The sequence below is a fragment of the Hemicordylus capensis genome, chromosome 3 (genome assembly GCF_027244095.1).
Source record: "Hemicordylus capensis ecotype Gifberg chromosome 3, rHemCap1.1.pri, whole genome shotgun sequence".
In the NCBI taxonomy this organism is placed as follows: domain Eukaryota; kingdom Metazoa; phylum Chordata; class Lepidosauria; order Squamata; family Cordylidae; genus Hemicordylus; species Hemicordylus capensis.
Genome location: NC_069659.1, coordinates 234,383,242 through 234,409,475, shown reverse-complemented (window position 1 = coordinate 234,409,475; position 26,234 = coordinate 234,383,242). Strand labels below are relative to the sequence as shown.

The following is a 26,234-nucleotide window of genomic DNA, read 5'->3' as shown; positions in this document are numbered from 1 at the left end:
GGCAAAAAAAATTCGGGTGATTCGGTTCATGGTTGATTTTTGGCGATTTTTTTAAGTTTTAGTGACTTTGGGGCAGTTCGGGGGCATAGCATGGGATCTGGGCAAAAGGAGTGGGGTGGGGTGGTAGTGCCTAATGGGTGCAGGCTACCACCCCAATTTCAGGGGGATTGGGCAAAGGGCTGATTTTTGGTAAATTTCTGAAAATTTCATGTCTTTGGGGCAGATTGGGGCATATTGGGGCAGAAAGTGGGGGCTGGGGCAGAATAGTGGGGTGGGGTGGTAGTGCCTAATGGGTGCAGGCTACCACCCCAATTTCAGGGGGTTTGGACAAAGGGGTGATTTTTTGAGAATTTTTGAAGTTTTGGTGACTTTGGGGCAGTTTGGGGGCAGAAAGTGGATCTGCCCCAAAAGAGTGGGGTGGGGTGGTAGTGCCTCATGGGTGGAGGCTACCACACCAATTTCAGGGGGATTGGGCAGAGGGCTGATTTTTTGAGAATTTTTGAAGTTTGGGTGTCTTTGGGGCAGATTGGGGGCAGAAAGTGGATCTGCCCCAAAGGAGTGGGGTGGGCTGCTAGATAGTGTCTAATGGGTGGAGGCTACCACCCATCCCCAATTTAAGAGTGATTGGGCAGGGGGTGAATTTTGGTGAATTTATTTTTATGAGGTTTTTCTTCATAAGGTGAAGTGTGCTAAATTGATTACTTCCTCATATTATTCATAGTAAAGGAAAGTGTGAAAAAGTGAAAGTGGGGTCATGAGAGTTGTTTAATTGAAAAAAATCTCATTTGCTATGATAGAATGAGAATTCACACCTCAGAAGTTTTTTCTGAGGTGTGAATTCTCATTCTATCATAGCAAATGAGATTTTTTTCAATTAAACAACTCTCATGACCCCACTTTCACTTTTTCACACTTTCCTTTACTATGAATAATATGAGGAAGTAATCACTTTAGCACACTTCACCTTATGAAGACAAACCTCATACAAATAAATTCACCATAATTCACCCCTCTGCCCAATCACTCTTAAATTGGGGATGGGTGGTAGCCTCCAGCCATCAGGCACTATCTACCAGCCCACCCCACTCCTTTGGGGCAGATCCACTTTCTGCCCCCAATCTGCCCCAAAGACACCCAAACTTCAAAAATTCTCAAAAAATCAGCCCTCTGCCCAATCCCCCTGAAATTGGTGTGGTAGCCTCCACCCATGAGGCACTACCATCCCACCCCACTCTTTTGGGGCAGATCCACTTTCTGCCCCCAAACTGCCCCAAAGTCACCAAAACTTCAAAAATTCTCAAAAAATCAGCCCTTTGTCCAAACCACCTGAAATTGGGGTGGTAGCCTGCACCCATTAGGCACTACCACCCCACCCCACTATTCTGCCCCATCCCCCACTTTCTGCCCCAATATGCCCCAATCTGCCCCAAAGACATGAAATTTTCAGAAATTTACCAAAAATCAGCCCTTTGCCCAATCCCCCTGAAATTGGGGTGGTAGCCTGCACTCATTAGGCGCTACCACCCCACCCCACTCCTTTTGCCCAGATCCCATGCTATGCCCCCGAACTGCCCCAAAGTCACTAAAACTTTAAAAATTCACCAAAAATCAGGACTTTGCCCAATCCCCCTGAAATTGGGGTGGTAGACTCTACCCATTGGGCACTACCACCCCACCCCAAAATTTTGCCCCTGGGCCCCTTTTTACCCCCCCGAATCGATTCGGATTCGGATTCGGGTTAAATCCGAATCCGAACCGAATCAAGGGTGATTCGGGTGACCCAGATTCGGGCACAAAACAGAACGGGGGTGATTCGGCTCGGGTCCGAGCCGAATCACCCAAAAATCCGAATTGCACACCCCTAGTATGCAGGTAATGTGTGTTGCATCACTGTAAGAGCAGGAAGGTTGCAGCCATGCTGGGAGATGCTGTACCTTCATAGAAGATACAGCATCTATCAATGCCTGGAGGATAATTCTAATTTAAGAAGCAGGCCCTGCAAACCACATGGAGATCGGGGGTGCACCTTGTATGCACACACAGCACGGGCAAGCCCCAGAATGTATGTACTGTGTGAGAACTCTCATGCCAAAGTGTACACAGATCCTCATAAAGAACTAAAACTTGAAACTGAATACTGTCCTCTTGAAAAGGCAAGGCATTTGCAGGTAGAGACTCAAGGGAACAGACAGGAATAGCTCAATTCTGGGGTATGCTGAGAATCTATAAAGTTTACTACCAAAAAGAACTATATCAGTTTTATAGTACGTTCATGGAATAAGTGAACAGAGAAATGTTTGGCCAAGAATCTAGTTGTTAAAGCTGTGATTGCTGCTGTTGAAGCAGCAACAACAGCTTCTTACTGGGGACTAGAGCACAGGTAGTACACTCATCACAAGGCATTTTAGTTCTAAACCCAGAACTGGGACTGCAAAGAAACTTTAATAAAGAGTACACTCTTCATTTTCTTCTCTAAACTGTGCAGCAGTGATCTAAGTCACAGGATGGTTGCATCCTCTGTGCTTCCTGCAAGAATATCACACATCTACAGATTATATGAGACAACTATTACTATCAGTCTAATCCAGACTACAATGTGTCACAAGCAAAAAACTAGAATATTAAACATTGAACTGAAACTAAATTCTCTAAATATGTCTGTTTTGTTGAGCTAACATAAATATTTATTTAATGTATTCATTATATTTGTACATCACCCTAAACTTCCATCTCTGGGCAGCTTACAAATAAAAGGATAAATACTAAGACCCCAAGTTAATAATAACTAGGTAGGTTGGCCCACCCTTTTAAAAAAAGATAGGTCCAGGCCAGTGTTCGCTCTAATTTTTTTTCATCTTTGTGCAGAATAAATTTTGATCTGGGTGGCAGTATCAAGGGAGCGTGTGCACACACATGCATTCAGAATGGGGCCCTTCCTGATTCAACTTGAGCAGGATCTAAAATTAACTGAGCAGACATCAAAAACCGTGAGTGCGCGCACACGTATATTCCTTAAAGAGAACACTGGCCTAGGCGCACCCTGAATCAATGGAGAACCAGAATTCCTTGAGTTATCTAGTACCATTACTTTTGGAGAGGAGATTATTAGCAGGGGATTCCATTTAGTGAGGGCAGAGTGGCAGCAATCCCTGCTCTAAATTTTGGACCACATGTAGTTTTTCTTCAAGGGCATCTATAGTTCTGACCAACTCACTGGTTCTACACAATACATGACTTGCTATGAACAACAAAATGGCCCTAGGGACTAGACATGTATACCACAAAAGACACACTTTTAAAAAAGAAAAGAAAAGAAAAAGGGGGGAAAAAGACTTTCTGTGTTCATAATGCTTATAGTTATGAGAATTTTTTTTAAAAAATCTCAGTATGAATTATCTGAAAATTAAAATGCATTGCTTTATATTTTCATTTAATTTTGAATATATCCAAGAAATTTTAACTAGGCTGTGGGTGCAAGGAGATTGCCTGTTGATTGTTCTTGGAAGTGGATGAGAAAATGTCTGTAGCTGGCATCCTGATGAACCCGACATGGGGAAGGGTGTGTGTGTGTGTGTGTGTGTGTGTGTGTGTGTGTGTAAAAGGAAGCTGCACCTTCAATCCTTTTAAAAAACAGTATTTTCATTCAGGCTTGATTTAGCTCCCTGGTATAGATTGCCACCATAGCATTCAAGCAGGTGATTGTATTCTATCTAGTAATCTTTTGTAGTTTGTTTGGGCATTTGTCCTAGGGGGGATCCTGCAGAGAGTGTGGAGGGAGAGTCAGAAAGGAAAAAGGAAGGAAAGGAGAAGGAGAAAAACTGAGTTATTGCTGAATAAACCTTTAGTTAAATCTACATAAGATTTCCCTTGTGTGTATGAGGGAAGCAGCTATAAAACAGTGATCATGCTTAGTAGGTTGGTATGTGTACAGAGAAAGCCATATAAATATGTCACTTGACTATACAGGCAATTTGGGATAGTGAAACCATGTGGGCATCACCATAGATCTGGATTGTACTCTAAGGTTGTATGAAGACTCTATTTAGTTGTAAAACAGTGAGGCTCTACACATGATCAATGTGTAGAGCCTTGCGGGGTTATGTGGGGAGGGCAGGCTTAGCCCGCTCTCCCCACACACAAACAGTTGCTTGTTGCTGGGCCACCGAATCGGCCGCCCAGCCGAGCAGCTGCTTCAGCCGGGCGCTCCTGCTCCTGGGTGTGGTTCCCTCAGGAGTTCCGGGGGGAAGGGGAAGGGGAGTGCCACCATGTGATCCCCCAGCCCCCGGAGCTGGGAGTACACGGTGCCTTCCTGAGGTCCTGCTTCCCCTCTTCCCACCACCCTGAGTGTGTCAGCTGCGGCTGCAAGCAGCTGTGGCTGCAACATGATCAAGCAAACAAGCTCCATTAACCTCATTTAAAAAGGAGGGGTTTTTAGGCAGGCTAGCCTCCGTGAAACCACTAGGCTCGCCCATGAGTCCGGTGGTTCTCACAATGGGGGGAAACATGACTGGGCTCCCTTAGCCCAGTTTTCCCCCATCATGAGAATAGCTCAACATGTTTTAATTGTTATGGTAACCAATTCGTATGCATGCTTGTTCAGGAAATACATGACTCTGAAAATGGGAAACTTGATTTATATCAATATTGCAACCAGTAATTTTTTTCTCTTGGTGATTTAAATCGCCTTGATTTAAGTCAAGCCACCCTGATAAGTGAGACCAAACTCTGTTGTTCAAGTTATTGCCCAATAGTGTGGCTGACTGCCATGTACCTGGCCCACCAGCCTGCCTGCACTGGTGATATGAAGATCCACTGGCAGCTGCTGGCAATAGGACTCAGCATGAACCTGACAAACAGAGGGATAATGTGAACTGGAGGCCACGTATATTTCTCACCTTATTGGAAGAAAGCATACTGTAAAGCCACAGGCATGCTATTAACTGAAGCCTGCACAGTTAAGTTAGGAATGAAATCCATTTCTATTGATCCTTTGCAAAATCCTTATGGATCATTTTAGGATGCAGGACATGTTCCAACTTGCCCAAGAGGCAGCAATCACAATACAAAACAAATGCAGTGACCTCTGAGCATTTCTATGCATGAATGAGCATGCCCACCGCCCAGACAATTTCTCTGCTTCCTAGGGAAGCAGATCTTCCATCTGTCCTCCATACATGAGATACAAAAAAATTAACTCTGTACAGGAGCTGGAAACAAAATAGGATAACCCAACATGGACTATCCTGAACTGCCTGGAAGAAGAGTAGAGTACTGCCAGGAGTCGTGGTGTGCATGGTTTTGGTCCGGCCCCATGGGAATGACCGCCGGACTGGTCTGGTGGTCCGGTGATCCGGATGGGCGGGGGACTGTGACTTTAAGCGGGGTGGTGGTGGTAGTACTCCCCCCCCCCGCCGCTCTTCCCCCTCCGGCGCTGGTCCGTTGAAAAATCTTCTTGGGGCGGCAGAGTTCCTCCCTGCCGCCCCTGCCCCCGTCGTCGTTAGTTAAGGCTTAAAAGAGACGAGTACTAGCGGTGCGCATGCGCCGTGCGCGGCGTGCGCACTCGTGTCTGACGCTACCGCGTGCGCTGCAGCGTCAGAGACGAGCGCGCATGCTGCACAGGGCGCATGCGCGCCGCTAGCACGCGTCTCTTTTAAGCCTTAACTAGCAACGACGGGGGCAGGGGCAGCAGGGAGGAACTCTGCTGCCCCAAGAAGATTTTTCAACGGACCAGCACCGGAGGGGGAAGAGCGATGGGGTGTGTGTGTAAGTACTACCACCCCCCGCTTAAAGTCACAGTCCCCCCCTGCCGGACTGGGGGGGACTCCGGACCATGCACATCCCTAGCCAGGAGCCACTGGGGCAAAAACAAGGAACTTTCAGGTTTCTGAATGTTTTGCTGCTCCTTGTGGTGGGCCTGTAAGGGATGTAGAGAAGTTCTCAGGGCTACTACATCCTCCCTGGTTCTGGGATGATGCCACCTACCAACCTGCCCATTGTAGGGGTGTGCACGAATGAATATTTGCAATTCTATTTGAGGTAGAATCAAATTGCAGACCACCATAACTGATTTATTGAAAGCAGCTGTCTTGGCCATCTGTCTAAATGAATAACCTCCGATTCAACCTAAATCAATTTGGGTGATTTGGGCACCATTTCTAGGCCTATTTGCTGGGGAAAATGGGCCTCAAAATGGCAGAGAGAGCTGGTCTACCAACTGGGATCAGCATGTCTCCCCAGGGCTGGAGAGGAGGGTTGGTCTAACTGTCTGAAGTGGAGGTGATTCGATTCTAGCCTGAATCTGGCTCCTTTTTTCAGGGTGATTCTATTCAAAGTAGAATAATCGAATCACCCCTGATTCAAACCAAATAGATTCATTGTCAAATCAATTTGTACATCCTTAGCCCATTGGTCTCACCCAACCCGAATCTTCAGGAGCCAAGGAAAAGCCAGTGAAGCACTGGATGTAAAAAGAGGACTTTCTTGAACAGTTTGGGTAGGAACAAGTCTTTAGAGCAGAGGTTCTCAACCTTGAGTCCCCAGATGTTGTTCATCCACAAATGATCATCCACAAATGATGAGAGTCATTGTTCAACAACATCTGGGGACCCAAGGCTACAACCCCTGCTTTAGAGCAAAAGCCTGCCAGAATCGTGTGTGGAGTAAACTTGAGTTTTGAATAAAACCTTTGATGGAATTACTCCAGATTCTGGCATGCTTGAGCTACTAGGAGAAAATCCATTGGATCGCCAATCATTACAATAAGCATTTACAGATTACAGATCAGCTTACAGATCAGACTTTAGCTTTGTTTGGGCAAGAGTCAACCTTGTCTTTGCCTGCTATCCTTGGCTCTTATTCCCCCCAGTCCCAAGCACTTGTGCCTCCTGCCACCTTTCTTGGCTACATAAAACCTAGCAGATGCAGTAATATGGATATACTTGCAGTAATGAAATAGCCCTACCTCCATTATTTTTCTCTACTAATAACTATAAGCATTATCTCTCAAATTTGAGTATGCCATATTGTAATTTGGACATCTCCCATTCATGATAGTCAGGAGGAGATGCCCTATGCATCTCTGAATTGGTCCTCCATTGTCTCTTCTGTTAATCTCCCCCCCACCCCCACCCAGGCTTGCTAGAAAAAGATTTCAAAGTTGACTTCTCCATCCCAAATGTCTTCAAACCCGCTTCAGTACCCATTCAAGATGTTTCCCTTCTATGCCACAACACACTGTTGCAGCTTCTCCTCCCTCCTCCAAATTAAAAAAAAAAGTCAGGTGCATTTAATCATTTTGAAGGGGAGAATGCAAGTGAAGGCCATGCACAGAGTGCAAAACAACAACTGCTCTCAGCAAAAGCAGGGTTCCCCCTTGCTTGTAAAGGGAACTCATCCCTGGATTCCCCTTTACAGGCATGGGCCGTCAAACTGCTGAACCAGTTCCATCATTAACCAGAGAGAAGAGTGCCCCACACAAGGCGGGGGACCTTTCTAAAATGATGGCTCAACTCATGAGTGCACAGTCGAATGCAAGTTTGAAGGTTGAACCTAAAGTCCTGCCTAGTAGACTGGCCCTCTCATGAGAGTGCTGAGATACCAGGGAGAGGTGTGGATTCAGAAGTACTCCCAGACTGAGAACCTGTTCCTTTTGGCGAAGTGTGACCCCATCTAGAACAGGGAGATCAAAATTGTCTCTAGAGTTCTGACCCCACACAATAAATACCTTTAAAATGACAGTTAAAAGTATTAAGCTAAAATATGACAACATATCTGATTTAAAATATATAAAATACAAACATAAAAACTGTACATGGATATATGAGGGAGGGCAAAGGATCCTGGGGTCTGGCCCACTGTGACCAAGGATGCTCTTATGATGGCTCACTTCGGCAAAGCACTCCATGGAGACTAAAATGCACTCCTGCTGCTGTGGTGACTTGTCACCAGGGGATAAGCAGGCGGTGGCCAGGGGTACTTTCTATCAGCTTCGGCTGATACGCCAGCTGCGTCTGTTTCTTGAGATAAACGACCTCAAAACAGTAGTACATTTGGTGGTAACCTCCAGACTTGACTTCGGCAATGCACTCTATGTGGGGCTGCCTTTGTATGTAGTTCGGAAGCTTCAGTTGGTACAGAATGCGGTGGCCAGGTTGGTCTCTGGGTCATCTCGGAGAGACCACATCATTCCTTTGTTGATAGAGCTACGTTGGCTGCCAATAGGTTTCCAGGCAAAATACAAAATGCTAGTCATAAAGCCCTAAATGGTTGAGGCCTTGGGTATCTAAGAGAATGTCTTCTTCATTATGAGCCCCACTGTCCATTGAGGTCATCCGGAGAGATCCGTCTCCAGTTGCCGCCAGCTTGGCTGGTGGCCACACGGGGTCGGGCTTTCTTGGTTGCTGCCCTGAGACTGTAGAATGCGTTTCCTGCTGAGATACAATCCTCCCCATCTCTGAACATTTTTAGAAAGCATTTGATAACCCACCTCTTCACCCAAGCTTTTTCAGTTTTTTTTAAATTTTAAGGTTTTAATTTGTGGATGATTTTTAAATTGTTAAATTGTTTTAAGGCTTTGTATATATTTTAACTTGTTTTATGCTATTGTTTAATAGCATAAGAGATGAAAGTTTGGGGCGGTGTACAAATGTGATAGATAAATAAATAAACAAACAAATAAATAAATACAATTTTTATTATGCTTTTTAATTTTTGTAAACCACCTTGGGATTGTTTTTAATGAAAGGCAGTATATAAATTTAACAATAAAATAAAATAAATGTACATATTCCCTCCTAGAAAATCATCATGTTCCCTTCCCTTTCCCGAGTAACAGAAAAATAGTGCCCCTCAGCTTCCCCCCACTGCCAGTAAATGTGTTTGTGTAAGACTGTTTTGTTGTGGGGCTCTTATGAGGGCGGTGGTGCAACTGCTGTCAGATGAAGGGCTTGCATAGTATTTAAAGTGGTCCATTCTGAAAAAGCATAATTGCACTTGGCACACCCCCTTGAAGATCGTGGCCAACGGCTGCCACCCTGGAGATGTTCTGATGCCTTGCCAGAGGCGTAACTAGGGAAAACAGCACCCGGGGCAAGCACTGAAATGGCGCCCCCCACGCCCCACGCCCCCCAACATACTACATTATACTTAGGTTTTTCCTCACAAGCGCCCGCCGCCGCCAAGCCAGGCCACTGACTGGCCGCCAGGCGCCAGCAAAGCAATGGGGGGGGGGGCGCAGGCTGCACGGAAGGGACCGCTCGTGGGGAAGGGGGCACCGACGCACACCCTTGACTGCTGCAGCGCTGCTGCACTGAGCAGGAAACATTTGTATTAACAAAAAATTAAAAAAACAATTTAAAAATTTGGTCATGGCGGCGCCCCCCACGTGACCAGAAAAGATGGCGCCCGGGGCACGTGCTCCCCCTGCCCCCCTATAGTTATGCCTCTGTGCCTTGCCCACTGTCTGGCAACTTGAATACTACAGAGCTTCCTGGGATGCAGTCTTGTTGTACCAGGAAGAGGGAGTGGCTCCCCTGACCTGAAGGCAGAGGTGGCCAGGCTGCAGTTGGACGAACGTCTACAATGTGATTCAGAGTCAGAAAAATTAACCGTGGGTTCAGCAACCTCCAGTTTCATGTTAAGTGAGAATGCAGCCATTACTTTCTAGTCCCCATTAATAGGTCCACAATAATAACTACTTATTATGTCATTTGTAATGCTTAATCTCAAAAGCCAAATATTCCCTCTCCCTCATTTCATTTCTTTACATAGAAAAGCAGCCGATAATTTAGTGTTAGATATATCTATTTATTTATCATATTTTTATACTACCTGATATGTATATCTCTAGGTGGTGTACAAAATTTAATCATATATATGGTCATGATTAATTTTTACATAATCTTAAATGTAGGCTTGAATATGGTTTTGTAGTAAGTTCAGATTTCCTTTAAAACCAGTTTATTTTTCAAAGATATATTTACCATAACTAAAAAAAATTTTTAAAATCAAATTTAAATTTTAGGAAATGATTTAAAATCTTTTTTTCTCATTTTTTTAAAAAAGTCATCAATTTTTATCTATACTTTGTATTAACAGGATGCTAGCACCGGAGAAGGCAATGGTAAACCAAGAAAACCACATGGCTCTGTGATTGCCAGGAGTCGACAGCACAGGAGTCAACTCGATGGCACAGTGAAGAAGCTTGTGCATATATTTATTTATTAGAATAAATCTGGGACAAATTTTGGTCTGGAAACAGATTTGCCTCCATAACTGGCAAATTTAAATAGGCTGCTTTTTTTGGTTTATAAAATGCAACAGTATAATATGTGAGTTTTGCACCCTTCTAGTCTGCTCAAATGAACTCTCATGAAAGAAAGTGGCTAAGAGTGTGGCCAGTCCATCAAATGTAGAAACTTTGTTTTTCAGTTCCTACCCAGTATGTGGTCACCTTAAGTGGCACAGCGGGGAAATGCTTGACCAACAAACAGAAGGTTGCCAGTTCAAATCCCCACTGGTACTATATTTGGCAGTAGCGATATATGAAGATGCTGAAAGGCATCATCTCATACTGCATGGGAGGAGACAATAGCAAACTCCTCTTGTATTCTACCAAAGAAAACCACAGGGCTCTGTGCGCACCAGGAGTCAAAATCAACTTGATGGCACACTACCTTTACCTAGTATGTGACAGGTACGTTGCCTTTGGAGGGTATAGGCATGCAAATGGGCCGAAGTGTAAAGAAATCAGCCTGTGTGTACTTTTAAGTTTTCTAGGGAACAGGCAATCCCAATGAACAGCATCATCATACAACTTGTCTTCCAGATACTGTTTGCTTTAATGGGTTTAGAAATGCATTCCTGCCCCTCAGGGCCCTTTTAGCAGTACAAGCCCAAACTATTTACATCTTAACCTTCAGGTCAGTTGGATGCCTGGATTAGTGAGCACCATGTGCCTGCTTATGTGTATATCCCTGGCTTTCATTACTTGCTTGAGAACACTGGAGCTCTCCCTTGGTACTACTGTTACATCAGCACATACCTTAGGAACTGTTAGCTTTTTCTATTCTCTTTCTTTCTACCTTTCAGACCAGAGGCACTTTTGTCAGAAATGGTGAGGGACCCCTGGGATAGGAGACTGAAGGCAACATTTTATTTCCTTCTCTTTGGCAGTCTGTGCTGAAGTGTCCATTACTCATTCATATCCAGGCTAGTTCTATCTCAAAGACTTGGCAGACATATTCCACCTTAAAAAAACAAAAAAAATCTGACCATGCAGAAAAGGGAGATAAAAGAAAAAAAAAAAAGGTTCTAGATAAAGTTAACAAGCAGGGTGAAGCCAAAATTGCTCACTATTTCCTGAGGACATTTTGTGCAGTGTTGAAAAATGGTCCCCTATTTGAATAATTTTTGGCGTTGCTTTGAAAATGTTCACCTGCTCATTTACATTGTCCTTTCTTTCTCAATTTAATTCATTTCCCCTCAGTGACAGAATCATGTAACCATCTTTTATTAGCTACCTAGCATTGTAATGTCATCCCATTCATAACATGAACCCTGATTTGCTGAGATCATCAATATATCTAATCCAGTTCAGAAAAAGAAGCAATATTCAAGGGTGTGCGGAAAGAATGGAGTTGAAGAAGCAGCTAAGGAAAACAGCACCGAACAGATTTTTTTTAAAAAATGAACATTTGCACAAAATGTTTTTCATGAAATATACCCCCTGTAACTATTTTTAGCCTGAAAGTCAAAACTGGAAAACATTCGGCACAGCTTTTTAAAAAAGTTGTAATTAGCAAAATAAATTAAATGGGATAGTGAAAGAAAAGATGGAAGGATACTGTTAAATTATTATCTGCAAAGAGCATTGTAGATATCAGAAAGAGAGAGAGAGGGAGGGAGGGAGAGGGGGGGGAGTTGTCAGATGCCATATTCACAGGGATAGTTAGTTCTTTCAGTTAATCAGATCCTTGAAACATTTTTTATTTAATGTTTTTAAACATTTTATAACAATTTATATTTTGCAACAACATGCCCAAATTGCCCCCCACCCCGCCCCCATACCCCCCACCCCAAGAGAAGAAGAAGAAAGAAAGAAAGAAAGAAAGAAAGAAAGAAAGAAAGAAAGAAAGAAAGAAAGAAAGAAAGAAAAGAGGAAAAAAGGAAAAGAAGAAGGGAGAATCACCATTGCATTAGAAGATGTGGATAGGTCAGAAAGATTCTTATTCTAAGAAAAGATTAAGAAAGTTATCCCAAATTTCAGACCATTTATCCAATTTATTTACTTTTAAGAGGGCCCATTTTTCATGTGCCACAAGCTTAAGCAGGTCCTGTACCCAATCCTCGCACCGAGGGGGATTGGGAGATTTCCACAGCCTCAATATCAACCTCTTGGCAACCAGCAGGCTCTGCCAAAGCCATTGTTTAGAGCTGTATTTTAGTCCCCAGCTGGTTGGAATGAACCCCAACACTGCATTTCGATCCTTCAGTGCAAGAAATGAATCCAGCACTAAGTTAATTCGCATAGTGACCGCTCTCCAGAAGCCTTGCACTATGGAACATTCCCAGAACATATGTGTTAAATTGGCCTGTGGATTATTGCATTTCCAACAGTTACTATTTGAGGACATTTTTAATCGCATAAGGTACAGAGGAGTCCAGTAGGCCCTGAAAATAATCTTCTGCTGGATGAGGCGCAATTTAAGATCCAATGTACTGCATTGAACACTACTTAAAATATTTTGCCATTGCTCAGGTGACAGTTTATCAGAAAGTTCCAAGTTCCATTTGTCCCTAAGTAAATCTAACCCAGGGTCTATGTCTCTATGCACACTGGCATATAGGTACTTATTTAGTTTTGGGAGAGAGGCCATCTTAATGGCAAGCCCAAAGATAGCTGGAGTTGCTGGGGTTGCCAAGCCGTCTGGACCTAATTGAGCCGATATGGTATGTCTCAGTTGCATATATTGCCAGGCACATGCCGGTGGTAGATGGAACTGCTCTTGAAGGAGTGCAAAGGGTTTGTAGCTATCATATACATTTTTCAGCTGTGATGACTGGTAAATCCCTTTATCAATCCAATGTTTCCACAAAATTGGTTGTTTGCCTATCAATTTATGTGGGTTACCCCACAGTGTCATATCCATGTGGGCATAGGGATCGAAGTTTAGTTGCCTTGCCAGTTCCTTCCAGGTGTCTCGGGCTGCTAGTATAGTAGGGGATTGGTAGTGGGGATGTTTAAGATATCTGGAGCCAAGTGCTTCCCATTCCTCCAAGGGTTTCAGTTCTGCTAGCTCCACTTGAGCCCATTCTGGCCTTTCCTCATCTGTGTTGGCATGCCAATGGATAGCTTGTGCAATTAAAAACGTGTTATGGTACAATCTAAGATTCACCAGGTTGAAGCCCCCTTTGTCTGCGGCCAACTGGAGTTTATTAAAAGCAACCCGAGGTCTGCCATTACCCCAGAGGAACCTCCTCACAGCTCTGTCAATTTCTCTAAAGTATCTTTGAGGAATAAGCAACGGAAGCCCTCTTAAAGTATAAATACAGGTGAAACTCAAAAAATTAGAATATCGTGCAAAAGTTCATTAATTTCAGTAATGCAAATTAAAAGGTGAAACTGATATATGAGATAGACGCATTACATGCAAAACGAGATAAGTAAAGCCTTAATTTGTTATAATTGTGATGATCATGGCGTACTGCTCATGAGAACCACAAATCCACAATCCCAGAAAATTAGAATATTGTGAAAAGGTTCAACAGTCTGGGCTCCAGGTGTCCCACTCCAATCAGCTAATCAATCCATAACACATGCAAAGGGTTCCTGAGCCTTTAAATGGTCTCTCAGTCTGGTTCATTAGGAATCACAATCTTGGGAAAGACTGCTGACTTTACAGTTGTGCAGAAAACCATCATTGACACCCTCCATAAGGAGGGAAAGCCTCAAAAGGTAATTGCAAAAGAAGTTGGATGTTCCCAAAGTGCTGTATCAAAGCACATTAATAGAAAGTTATGTGGAAGGGGAAAGTGTGGAAGAAAAAGGTGCACAAGCAGCAGGGATGACCGCAGCCTGGAGAGGATTGTCAGGAAAAGGCCATTCAAAAGTGTTGGGGACTTTCACAAGGAGTGGACTGAGGCTGGAGTTAATGCATCAAGAGCCACCACACACAGACGGATCCTAGACATGGGCTTCAAATGTCGTATTCCTCTTGTCAAGCCGCTCCTGAACAACAAACAACGTCAGAAGCATCTTACCTGGGCTCAAGAAAAAAAGAACTGGTCTGTTGCTCAGTGGTCCAAAGTCCTCTTTTCTGATGAGAGCAACTTTTGCATCTCATTTGGAAACCAAGGACCCAGAGTCTGGAGGAAGAATGGAGAGGCACACAATGCAAGATGCTTGAAGTCCAGTGTGAAGTTTCCACAGTCTGTGTTGATTTGGGGAGCCATGTCATCTGCTGGTGTTGGTCCACTGTGCTTCATTAAGTCCAGGGTCAACGCAGCTGTCTATCAGGAGATTTTGGAGCACTTCATGCTTCCTTCCGAGCTGTATGGGGATGCTGACTTCATTTTCCAGCAGGACTTGGCACCTGCCCACACTGCCAAAAGTACCAAAACCTGGTTCAATGACCATGGGATTACTGTGCTTGATTGGCCAGCAAACTCGCCTGACCTGAACCCCATAGAGAATCTATGGGGCATTGCCAAGAGAAGGATGAGAGACATGAGACCAAACAATGCAGAAGAGCTGAAGGCCGCTATTGCAGCATCCTGGTCTTCCATAACACGTCAGCAGTGCCACAGGCTGATAGCATCCATACCACGCCGCATTGAGGCAGTAATTGCTGCAAAAGGGGCCCAAACCAAGTACTGAATACATATGCATGCTTATACTTTTCAGAGGTCCGATATTATTCTATTTACAATCCTTGTTTTATTGGTTTCATGTAATATTCTAATTTTCTGGGATTGTGGATTTGGGGTTCTCATGAGCTGTACGCCATGATCATCACAATTATAACAAATTAAGGCTTGACTTATCTCGCTTTGCATGTAATGCGTCTATCTCATATATCAGTTTCACCTTTTAATTTGCATTACTGAAATTAATGAACTTTTGCACGATATTCTAATTTTTCGAGTTTCACCTGTACATCTGGGCATAACATTTATTTTTACAACAGCTATCTTACCCCACAAACTCAGTGGAAGTTCAGCCCAGCAGAGGAAGTCTATCTTAATCTGTGAAAGTATTTTATCTAAGTTAGTTTTGACAATTAGATGAGGTTGTTTGGTAATTAGAATACCTAAGTATTTCATGGAGTCTGTTTTCCAAGTAAAGGGCTAGGGCATATCCCTATGAGAGAGGGGCAATTTCCCAATGGACATGGCCTCGGATTTGTGCCAATTAATTTTGTATCCAGAGAGGTCCCCAAATTGGTATAGTAATTCCATAGGTTTAGGCACGGATTCCTGTGGTTTGGAAAGAAACAAGAGGGTGTCATCTGCATATAATGCAAGTTTATGTTCTTGTCCATCTACCGTGATCCCCTTAATACCTGTATTTTGCCTCACTGTGCAAGCCAGAGGTTCAAGGGCCAAGTCGAAGAGCAATGGAGATAAGGGACAGCCCTGTCTGACCCCGCACTGAAGGGAGATGGGTCCCGTTTGCTGGCCGTTAGTATTGATCCTAGCTGAAGGCATTTTATAGATTGTCCGCACCCAATCTACAAAAGAGGTAGGGAATCTGAATTTCTCAAGAGTTGCCAAGAGGAAGTCTCTATGTACTTTATCAAAGACCTTTTCAGCATCAAGGGACAGCAGCAGAGCCTGGTCGGTCCTACGGGACGTAATGTGGATAAGATTATGAACCAGACGTATATTATCTGCTCCCTGCCGCTTAGGGATAAAGCCAACCTGTCCTGGATGTATAATTGTATGTACACAGCTATTAAGACGGGTTGCCAAGATTGTAGCAAAGATTTTGACATCAACATTCAGTAATGATATTGGTCTATAATTTCCACATTGCTGCGGGTGCCTTTGTGGTTTTGGTATAAGAGACACATTTGCTACATACATTGTTTTAGGCAATTAATGTGTATTTGCAGCTTCGATAACCACCTCAGCCAGTAATGGGGCTAGGTTATCAGAGAATGTTTTGTACCAATCAGACGGGTACCCATCCTCACCTGGGGCCTTTCCAGGTTTAATTTTTTTTAATTGCTTCTGTTCTCTTTGTGAATGAATTCAGATTAACCACACATTCCTTTAGTGACAACTTCATCATATGGCATTTTTCCCCTCAGTGAAATCTATTTCTTTTGGATGACAAACAACCTTTCTCATGGTGACTTACTGTGACAGAAGAAAAAGGGGTATAAAACATGGCAAACAAAATGAAGGAGCTGGAGCACCTTCCCTAGAAGAAAAGGGTAAAGCATTTGTTGTAACGTATGAAATCACCCTTGGCCACTCAAAGGCAATGGGAGATCTCAGTAGTGCTGCACCTGCTGGGTTTAGACCCACTCAGCTATTCTGAAGATGCTCATAGAGGAACTAGCAGGGGAGCATCGTTCAGGGCCTTTGAAAGTAGTTCAGGATAATGATCCACATGTGTGGATGCCATGTGTCTGCTGGTGCTGTGCACGGGCTCTTGAGGGCAGTGCCATTGCATCAGGAACCTGCATGTGTTGGTGGAGAGCAGGCTGCTCTCCTCTTTTTTAAAGATCCCACTCACTGCTCCCCTCCCTGCAGTGCCAAATGGCTAATTTCTCTTTAACGAGGTCAGAACCGATTCGGCACTGAACCTGTGCACAAACCTTGGTTCATGCACATCCCGAGCCCATGGCATTCCAGATAATATCTCCATACATCTGCAAGCACAACAGAGCCAGCTCACTAGATCACTCTCCAAAAGTCTGTAGGATCCCCAAACTGCAAATTGGCTCATGGGGACTGGGGGGAAACACAAACAAACCCTCTTGCTGACTGCCAGTTGGCAATTCCTGTCTCAGAAGATGTAAATCCAGAAATATGTATCTGCAGTCACATCCTACTATTTTAGTTCAAAAAATGTGCCCTGCTCTCCTACGTGCAGCTGATTACCCCAATGCCTGCTGTTCTTTACCCCAGTTCCAACGGAAGGATGCATTCCTGTCATCTCACTTTGAAAAATTGCCCTGTTCTACCTGTCTTGCCTTTACAAATAGAGGAGCATTAGGAGCCATTAGTTTGTAAGGGGAGCTTGAATTCCCACCCATGAATGGTTAGGGGCAGGAGAGGGGGAGGACTTCAAATCTACCTACTTTCTTGCCAGTAATTAACCTCATTGCTAATGAAGTGAAACCAGATACTTACTGTCATATGATGGAACACTCATCAAGACAACTGTGGTTAATGAGGACATTATGGGATGATTTCTCCCCCTTGTCCCCCTTCTATTGTTTTAATATTTGGCTAATTTCTCTTTAATGTAGATTAATTAGCATTTCCCTGCCTTCAAATCTCTTGGATTGGTATGTGAATGATTACATCCACCACCAAACTCTGCATGGTTTCCTCTCTGAAGAAATGAATGTCTAGATACAAGGACAAGAAGTCTGTAGGGAAGATGAACAAGAGGAAGAAAATTATATGCCCTATATGAAAAGAATAAAATTTTTAGGAAACAAAAACAGGCACTTCCTACCTCTTATGTCTACTAACTCCATATCACCAAGATGCACCTTCCTTGTATGCCAGTCAACAGGGTAAGCACAGTTGCTTCCACAGGTTTTAGTAGCTACCACACTATCTTAATCACAATTGTCTGCTTTGTACTTTCATCTTTCCTTCTTCCAAATTATTGCTCTGAGGTACAGTCGACTTAAAAGCTGAGCAACCGAGCTCCATTATGTATGGGACTGAGGAAGAGGAGTTGCAAAATTTATTTATTATGAGGAAGAGGAGTTGCAAAACAGTATTTTCAAAGCTTAGGGTGCTACCTTGCAATACATCAACAAACAAAGGAATACTCGGACAATTTGGAATTAGTGGGTGTTGTACATAATACAGTGCACTGGAGGAGAGGAAAGGGGGGAGAATAATTTGTAAATGTTCCCCTTTCCTAACCACCCAAGTTTACATAGTTTTCTCAAATGCTTGCAAGAAGGTAACAGAAATATGCAATCTTGACATGTGAATAATGCTGTTAATGTTCAATATTTGGAGTTAGAATTGCCCTGTCATCTCAAGATGATAAGAGTATAGATCTGCACATCATCCTGCCGTATATTTATATTATATTAAAAGCTGGCTCAATCTGAACTGGGCTTGACGTCAAACTGGCACGATTCGATTAGAACCAGTTTGAACCAGTTTGAATGGCTCGGAAGTCATTTAGAGCTATTTAAAGTGGCAGTGGCCATTTCAAAGCTGCAACAGTGGTGGTGGCCATTTCACAGCTCTTCTTTCATGATGCCCAATTGGTTCTCCTGCCACTGGCTTCTGGTTGGCTAGCAATGTCCTCTACCTTGATTGGCTTGCCATCCTACTAATCAGTGTGCTGTTGGGGCAACTCTGCCCCCATTGGCAGGGGAGGGACGAGGGACAAGGGAGGGGGAGCAGAAAGGAGGAGGATTCAAATGCATATAAGGCCAGCCCTTGGCCTAGCAAATCACTGCTTCTTGGAGTGGACTGGAGAGATCAGGAGAGATGGCTGGCCTGCTGAGTGGAGTCTCTGCTGTGCCTCTGAGTCTGCTTGCCTGCCTTGCTGCTGGATTCCCTATGAACTGCACTGTTCCCTATGAAGAAGTTATTACAAACTGAGAATCCACAATACAGAATAATTCCTTTAAAATCACCCGTTTGTGTGACTGCTTTGTGGGTTGGGTAGTAGTCGGCACCCAAGGGGCCCTACCACCCAACCTGTTTTGGTGTCCCTAGGCACAGGCCATGGGGAATTATGGGCCACTTTGAACCCCATTATTCCTTATGGCAGAACCTTTTAGAACTGGTTTGAGTGTGGTTCAAGCTCAAACCAGACCAGGGGTCGGTTCGACTGAATCAATGCTGGAACCGAGGGACCCAGTTTGAACCCAGTTCTAATGTGAACTGAACCACAACATCTGGTTTTGTGCACACCCCTAATTAAAGGCCTCTTTGACCTCCTGACATTGCCCATAGAGCAGTGCAAATATTCAGCTGGCAATTCAGATTTTGTAATATTCGATCCAAATAACTCAACAAATAACAAATCAAATAGGGCTCCCAATATCTCTGAATAGTATTTGAAATATTTGAAGCCTGTTCAGATATTTGGAGGCCTTTTTTCTCCCTCTTTCTTCTGGCAAACAATTAATCCCTTTAAAAATGACAAAGGGAGGGAATGAGGTGATGTTCCATATGTGGAAAATGCTATGGGTCTGAGAGGTTTTTTTGAAATGACACATGAAGCTGGTCAGTGACTTTCATTTATGGAAGGGAATTCCACTAATGTTAAGAGGTACCTTCTTTTGTCTGTCCTGAATCTCCTTCCAATCAACCTCATTGGATAATACTGAGTTTTAGCATTATGAAAGAGGGATAAAACTTTCTGTCTCTTTTTTTCCACACCATGCATTAATTTATAAATCTCTATCATATTTCCTTTTGTTGTCTCTCCGCCCGCTGGGAGGAGGGGGTGGGCCGGCTTTCCAGATGGCCCGCAAGCCAGAAAAGTGGGGGGAGGAAGCGGGCCAGCCGGCCGGCCTGCCATAAAGTGGGGGAGGCGGGGGGGAGTATCCAGCCAGCCAGCCAGAAAGTCAAGCATGCCGGTGTGGGCAGGGGGGTGGGGACAGCGGCAGTGGGTCAGCCAGCCAGTGGCACAGATGCTCTGCACCTGGCCCAGCTAGCAAACAATATTCAAGATAAGATGAATACCTTTTGTGTTCAGGAGCATCTCTGCTTCTGTGTCACAGTCACAATCCAGATTGGGCCCCGTACATCTGCCATGGATGAAAGAAAAACTATCTGAGCTAAGCATGTTTATTTGTATCAGAGCTCAGGCAGTGTACATGGTTCTTCCCCTCTTTAATCCTTACAACAATTCAATGAGGTAGGTTAGGCTGAGAACTGGCCCAAGATCACCCAGTGAGGTTTATGGCTGAGCAGAGATTTTGAATCTCAGCTGGTCTCCCCAGTCAAACACTCTACCCTCTGCATCACACTGGTTATTCCTGAAACAAATAGTTTGGTCCAAAGACAAGCATGCCCTTGACTAGGTCCTGTTGGGAAAGAATTTATAGCAACTGCTGCCACCTGGCTGACTAGAAGCAAAGTCAGGCCCAGGGGCCCTCCCAAATACATGGGTTCTTCTCATATCCTTTCCCTCCATAGGGCTAGTATTTGCCTGGGGTGGGGTGGGGGGCAATTTGGAAGTGGAAAACCAGCAGAGAGAGAAAGGATGAAGATCCCTTCCCTTGCCCACTGGGCTTCAATTGGAGATTGCAGCCTGTATTGCTGCTTTGGGGTTGTTGTTTTCAAGCTTAGTATTATTAATTTTATTTTATTTAAAATATTTCTGTACTGCCCCAAACTTGCATCTCTGGGTGGTTTACAATGAAAATAATTTAAAACATCAAATCAATTAACAATTAAAATCATTTAAAACATTAAAAAACATTTAAAACCCAGTATTAAGATTTTTAAAACTATAAATCTAATTAAAAGCCTGGGTGAATAAATGTGTCTTCACTACCTTTTTTTAAGTTGCTAGAGATTTCAACAGGGAGTGCTTTCCAAAGTCCAGGGGTAGCAACAGAGAAGGCCCGTTCCTGAGTAGCCGCCAGATGAGTTGGCGGCACCTGCAGATGAACCCCTCCAGATGGTTCCTCTCCAAAAGGCAGTGTGGCTCATGGTAAAGAAGAGCCAGCGTGGTGTAGTGGTTAGAGTGCTGGACTAGGACCAGGGAGACCCGAGTTCAAATGCCCATTCAGCCATGAAACTAGCTGGGTGACTCTGGGCCAGTCACTTCTCTCTCAGCCTAACCTACTTCACAGGGTTGTTGTGAAAGAGAAACTCGGGTATGTAGTACACCACTCTGGGCTCCTTGGAGGAAGAGCGGGATATAAATGTATAATAATAATAATAATAATAATAATAATAATAATAATAATAATAATGATGACATTCTCTTAAATACCCAAGGCTTAAGCCATTTAGGGCTTTATGGGTAATTACCAGCACCTTGTATTTTGCCCGGAAACATATCGGCAGCCAGTGTAGTTCTTTCAACACAGGAGTAATATGGTCTCTCCTAGATGACCCAGAGACCAACTTGGCTGCCGCATTTTGAACCAACTGCAGTTTCTAGACTACATACAAAGGCAGCTCCACATAGAACGCATTGCAGTAATCCAGCCTAGAGCTTACCAGCATATGTACTACTATTTTTCGGTTGTTCATCTCAAGAAACGGACACAGCTGGTGTATCAGCCGAAGCTGATAAAAAGCACCTCTGGCCACCACCTCAACCTGGGACAGCAGGGTTTGGTTTGGATCCAGAAATACCCCTATACTGCATATCTGTTCCTCCCGGGGGAGTGTGACCCCATCCAGAACTGGCAGATCAAAATCATCTCCAGAGTTCTGACCCCACACAATAAGTACTTCTGTCTTATCTGGATTTAGCCTCAGTTTATTATCCCTCATCCAGCCCATTACTGCCTCCAGGTAGGCATTTGGGGAGGTTATGCCTTCTCCCAATGATGTTGACATGGAGAAATAGATTTGGGTGTCATCAGCATACTGTTAACACCCTGCACTAAATCTTCTGATTATCAATCCCAGTGGTTTCATGTAGATGTTGAACAACATCGGAGACAATATAGAGCCCTGAGGGACACCATACAAAAGTTCAGATTTTGAAGAACAACAGTCTCCAAGAGACACCATCTGGAATCTGCCTGTGAGGTAGGAGTGGAACCTCTGCAAAGCAGTGCCTCCCACCCCCAGTCCCCTCAGGTGTTCCAGAAGGATACTATGGTCAATAGTATTGGAAGCCGCCAAGAGATCCAAAAGGGCCAATAGAGTCACACTCCCTCTATCAATTCCCAATTGAAGATCATCCATCAGGCCGACCAAGACAGTCTCCACCCCATAGCCCGCCCGTAAGCCATTTTGAAATGGGTCTAGATGATCAGTTTCCTCCAAGACCTCCTGGAGCTGGGAGGCCACCACCTTCTCAATCACCTTGCACAACCATGGAAGACTGGAGACAGGCCTGTAATTGTTTAACTCTGAGGAATCTAAGGCAGGCTTCTTTAGAAGCGGTCTAACGATTGCCTCCTTAAAACAAGGAGGCACCCTGCCCTACCTCAGAGAACAATCTATGATCTCCACAAGGCCTTCTACAACACCTTCCCTGCCAGATGTTATTAGCCATGTCGGGCAAGGATCAAGAGGGCAGGTGGTAGGCTGCACTATTCCAAGCAACTTGTCCACAGCCTCAGGGGTCACGAACTGATCCAGGGTCATCACATAAGAGGAGTTGCTAGACACCTCAGCATCAGACTCTGTAACAATTGTGGAGTTTGAATCTAAGCTGGCCTGTATATGAGACATTTTGTCCACAAAAATATCATTGAAAAGGTCACAGCGAGTAATTGTTGGTTCCCAGTACTGATTCAAGGGGTAAGGGGCGCACTTTATGTATAGTTTGAGCCATAGATGTCTTTACTTTATGCACTAGGAAATATGCTTTCTCGCATGGTTCCCCCGCCCTCTCTTTTGATATAGGTGTCTACAACCTTGGAGGTTTTTCACTACTTGGTATCCCACCCATCATCTCTCTGGAGGGAAGCTGATCCTTTTACACTGGACTAGCTCTACTGCTGTTTTTCTGTGGTGCTTTCACACCACTTCCTGATACCTGTTTAGAAAAGGTTAGGATGCTAATTAAGGACATTTATTCTCTCCCTCCCCAACCCTCATATCCTGAGGGAGAAAAATAAAAGGTGCAGAAGCTAGAGCTGAAATATGTTGTTTTCTGAGTTAGGAAACAAATGCCTAGCTTTCCCCCTTAGGAGCAAAATGTTCCTGGAGGTCCTGTACACGAGCGTAAAAATGTGACAAGAGGTTAATTTGCAGCTCTGTGATGCATGAGCCTTCCCTTTGCACAAATATTGATCTAAGGTTGTGCATGTATCTGTTCTGTCAGTAATAACAGCAACGGGATATTCCTTCTGGAGAGATGTATGCAAGAGCGTTGTTGTTGTTTTTTAAAGGAACAAAGGAAGCGAGGTTGATGATTAGATTCCGGGAGCAGAATTCCACCTGCCAAGGTGGAAATATGGTTTTTGCAGTACCATGCCATGCCCTGCCCTTCGTATGAAAAGCCTGAGTTTTTATTGACATTTGGCCCACCAGCTGAAAGCTATTTCAAAACAAGTGGAAAGTGGAAGCTTTATTCCATGAGAGGCATTCATTAACATATGTGATTTCTTTTACTGCGCTTCCTGAGCATTGAGTGTGTGTGGGGGGGTGGGGTTTATATGCGGAAACATTATTAGCATTTATTGATGAGGGGGTTTCCCTTAAAATCTGTTTGTATAAACAAATGTACAGTTTACAGTGGCAAGACCTGACATTTGTTTTCTGTGCCACATTCTGAGGAGATTCTCACGATCCACTAAAAGTGGGCTAAGGGAACCTAGCCCACTTTTAGGGGATTGTGTCCTGCCACGGGAGCTGCATGGCTCCCGGCAGCAAACTCCACTAATTCCCCCTCCCCTTAGCCGAGGTTACCTGAGCGAGCACTAACCCCAAACTACAGCGGCCGCCCAGGCAGGGCTTGCTGCTCATCTGCAGGGAGAGCCCACTCTCCCTGCAAACCCTCTGGAGGCGGGTCTCCTTGATCGTGAGGCCCGCCTCCTTATCATGCATACACAGCATTCAGACATGGCACAAATGGCATGAGATAAACTCAAAATGTTGTTTTCTCAGGAAAGAACAGTCTGTGCCAATTCATATGTTGAAAGGTAAGCCGACTTACCATGTGCACACCAAATGCATAGGATGCCAGACATAAAAAGGGGAGATGTACTTCCCCAAATAGTTGGGGAACACATGATGAATTACACCACAAAACCACAATTCAGCCACAGTTCCCGGGCCTGAACCCACTACCTGCCTCAACTTCCTGAATGATTCCTTTTCATCCTTTATTGCATTCAGCAATGCAAACATTGTAATAAATGTAAGGAGCGCTCTTGCCATACAATGCATGAATTGGTCCTAAGTTTGGCCGTGACCTGAGTAGAGCTTGCTTCCTGATATTTACTCCTCAGTACCCCATTTTATGGAACAGCCTCTCCAGTGAGGTTCATGTAGCAGCATCACTTTTTGTTATTTAGATGCCAGGTAAAGACCTTTCTGTTCACTCAGGCCTTTTAAATTTGATTTTTAAAACTGGCCAAAAAAAGTTTAGTATGGTATTTTGTAATTTCTTTTTGGAGTGTTGTGATTTTATGTGCTTTTATTCGATGTGTTAATGCTGTATTGTGAGCCCCCCAGAGAACAATTTGTTATGGGGCAGCTAATAAAGTTTTATTTTCATTATTATTCTTATTATTAGTCATCATCATCATCATCATCAGTATTTCCAGAATTCTACTCTGAAAATGTTGATGCTGAATATTCCCTAGATATTCACCAAATATTGTTTATTTGTCTCTGACATCCTACAATAGTGAATTTCAGTATTTGCTATTTGGCAGTAATTCAGTTCTTATGGTTTTCAGCTACTTTATGCACCAGGAAATGACAGACATCATAACATCATATAACTCCCCAGTGCCTTTTGGTGAAAAAAACAGTGGCCCTGGCAGTCCCACCCCCACCCCCCACAGAATGCTCCAGGAAATGCTGTTATGTAGTGAGGTCCATCATTTCCCTGCACATTTCTGAGGAAATAAAATGGCAGCTATCAGGAGCTGGTTGTCACAAAGAGCAGAAAGACATGAAGCACTGCCTCTTCTGCTTGAGAAGAGGCTGAGAAATTGGCTTTGTAAAGCAAGACTTCAAAAATAAACCCCCACCCCCTTGGCCCTTGAACATTTCCAATTGTGCGTTCTGAAATTACTTTGACACACACACACACTTACACTTCTGACACCTGCAACAGTATCTGCAAATATGGGGGGACAGACTTTCGGGTTAGTGCTATTTGATGATTGGCATGCAGTAGAGTTTCAAATTTGACTGTACTGAATACACGACATGCAAGGCTGTTTCACATGAACACCACTGCATGTCACATTATTTGAAAGACATTCAACGTATTTAGTATGACAGCATTCCACGACAGAAAACTTGTGAGATGTCATTTTTGATGCTTGCCAAAACACTCTGCAGTGTTACCAGCAATGAAGTTTCCCATTACACAAGATATGTCAAGCAGTCTAAAGCACTATATTCAAACCTTGAGCTATATTCAAACCTTGAAAACACCCTCTACTGGGGCTTAGGGTGAAAGTTAAATTGGTGGTGCACCAGAAGGTTTGCTGGCATGTGACTCAAAAACAATAATGTTGAGATGCTCTACACCTGCAACCTAAATAAGCCCGAAATAAACAACTCAAAAATGTGCCTTATATTCGCATGTAATGCAGAATCCAAGGTCCAATGGACCCACAGTTCTGCCCTCCCCACCAGTTACCTGTCTGCATTGGGACATAACTGCCAGGACCCGAACTGCAGTCAGGGACTACGGGGGGGGGGGGTGTGTGGCTGCGCAAGGAGGGGAATTGGCTGTGTGGGCTTCCTTCTGGAATGAAGGACAGCCCTGGCAGCCAATCGCAGCTGGAGTGAGGGAGGAGTGTCCTCCCTCAACTCTGGTTAGAGCTTTCTGGGACTTCATTTGGATGTAATGACCCCAGACACAAACCTTGGGTTTGTCTCACTACAAACTCACTACCAACCAAAGGTTCAAACTGGAGTTTGGGGAGGGAAACCTCAGGTTGCTTTTGTGTCCAGGCCATGGTTGCACACATTTGGACATACAAGAAATTCAATCTCAGGCTCCTTCAACTCTGGTTTCCCATTATGTGTGGATGTAGCCATTGTTTGAGACCAGTTTTTGAAAAGGCTATTGGATGCGGAGCTTGGTGAGGATAATCCAAATTCCTCTTTGCTTTTGGGACTTTGCTGCCACCACTTTCCTTAACACCACCATATGCCTTTAGTGGTGTGCAAACAGCATCAAACATGTTTGA

At 44.0% G+C, this 26,234-nt stretch overlaps 1 long non-coding RNA gene across 5 annotated transcripts in view; it reads right to left on the bottom strand.

Annotated features, from left to right (window-relative positions):
* LOC128348840 (uncharacterized) overlaps positions 1–26,234 on the bottom strand; it is a 133,211-nt gene that overhangs the window by 10,993 nt on the left and 95,984 nt on the right. For 4 of the 5 annotated variants that reach the window (XR_008318375.1, XR_008318374.1, XR_008318372.1 and 1 more), the window contains one exon: positions 19,903–19,967. This is a non-coding gene — a long non-coding RNA (uncharacterized LOC128348840). Of the gene's footprint in view, positions 1–17,922; positions 18,786–19,902; positions 19,968–26,234 lie in introns of those variants that run through there. The other variant, XR_008318373.1, reaches the window with a different exon arrangement.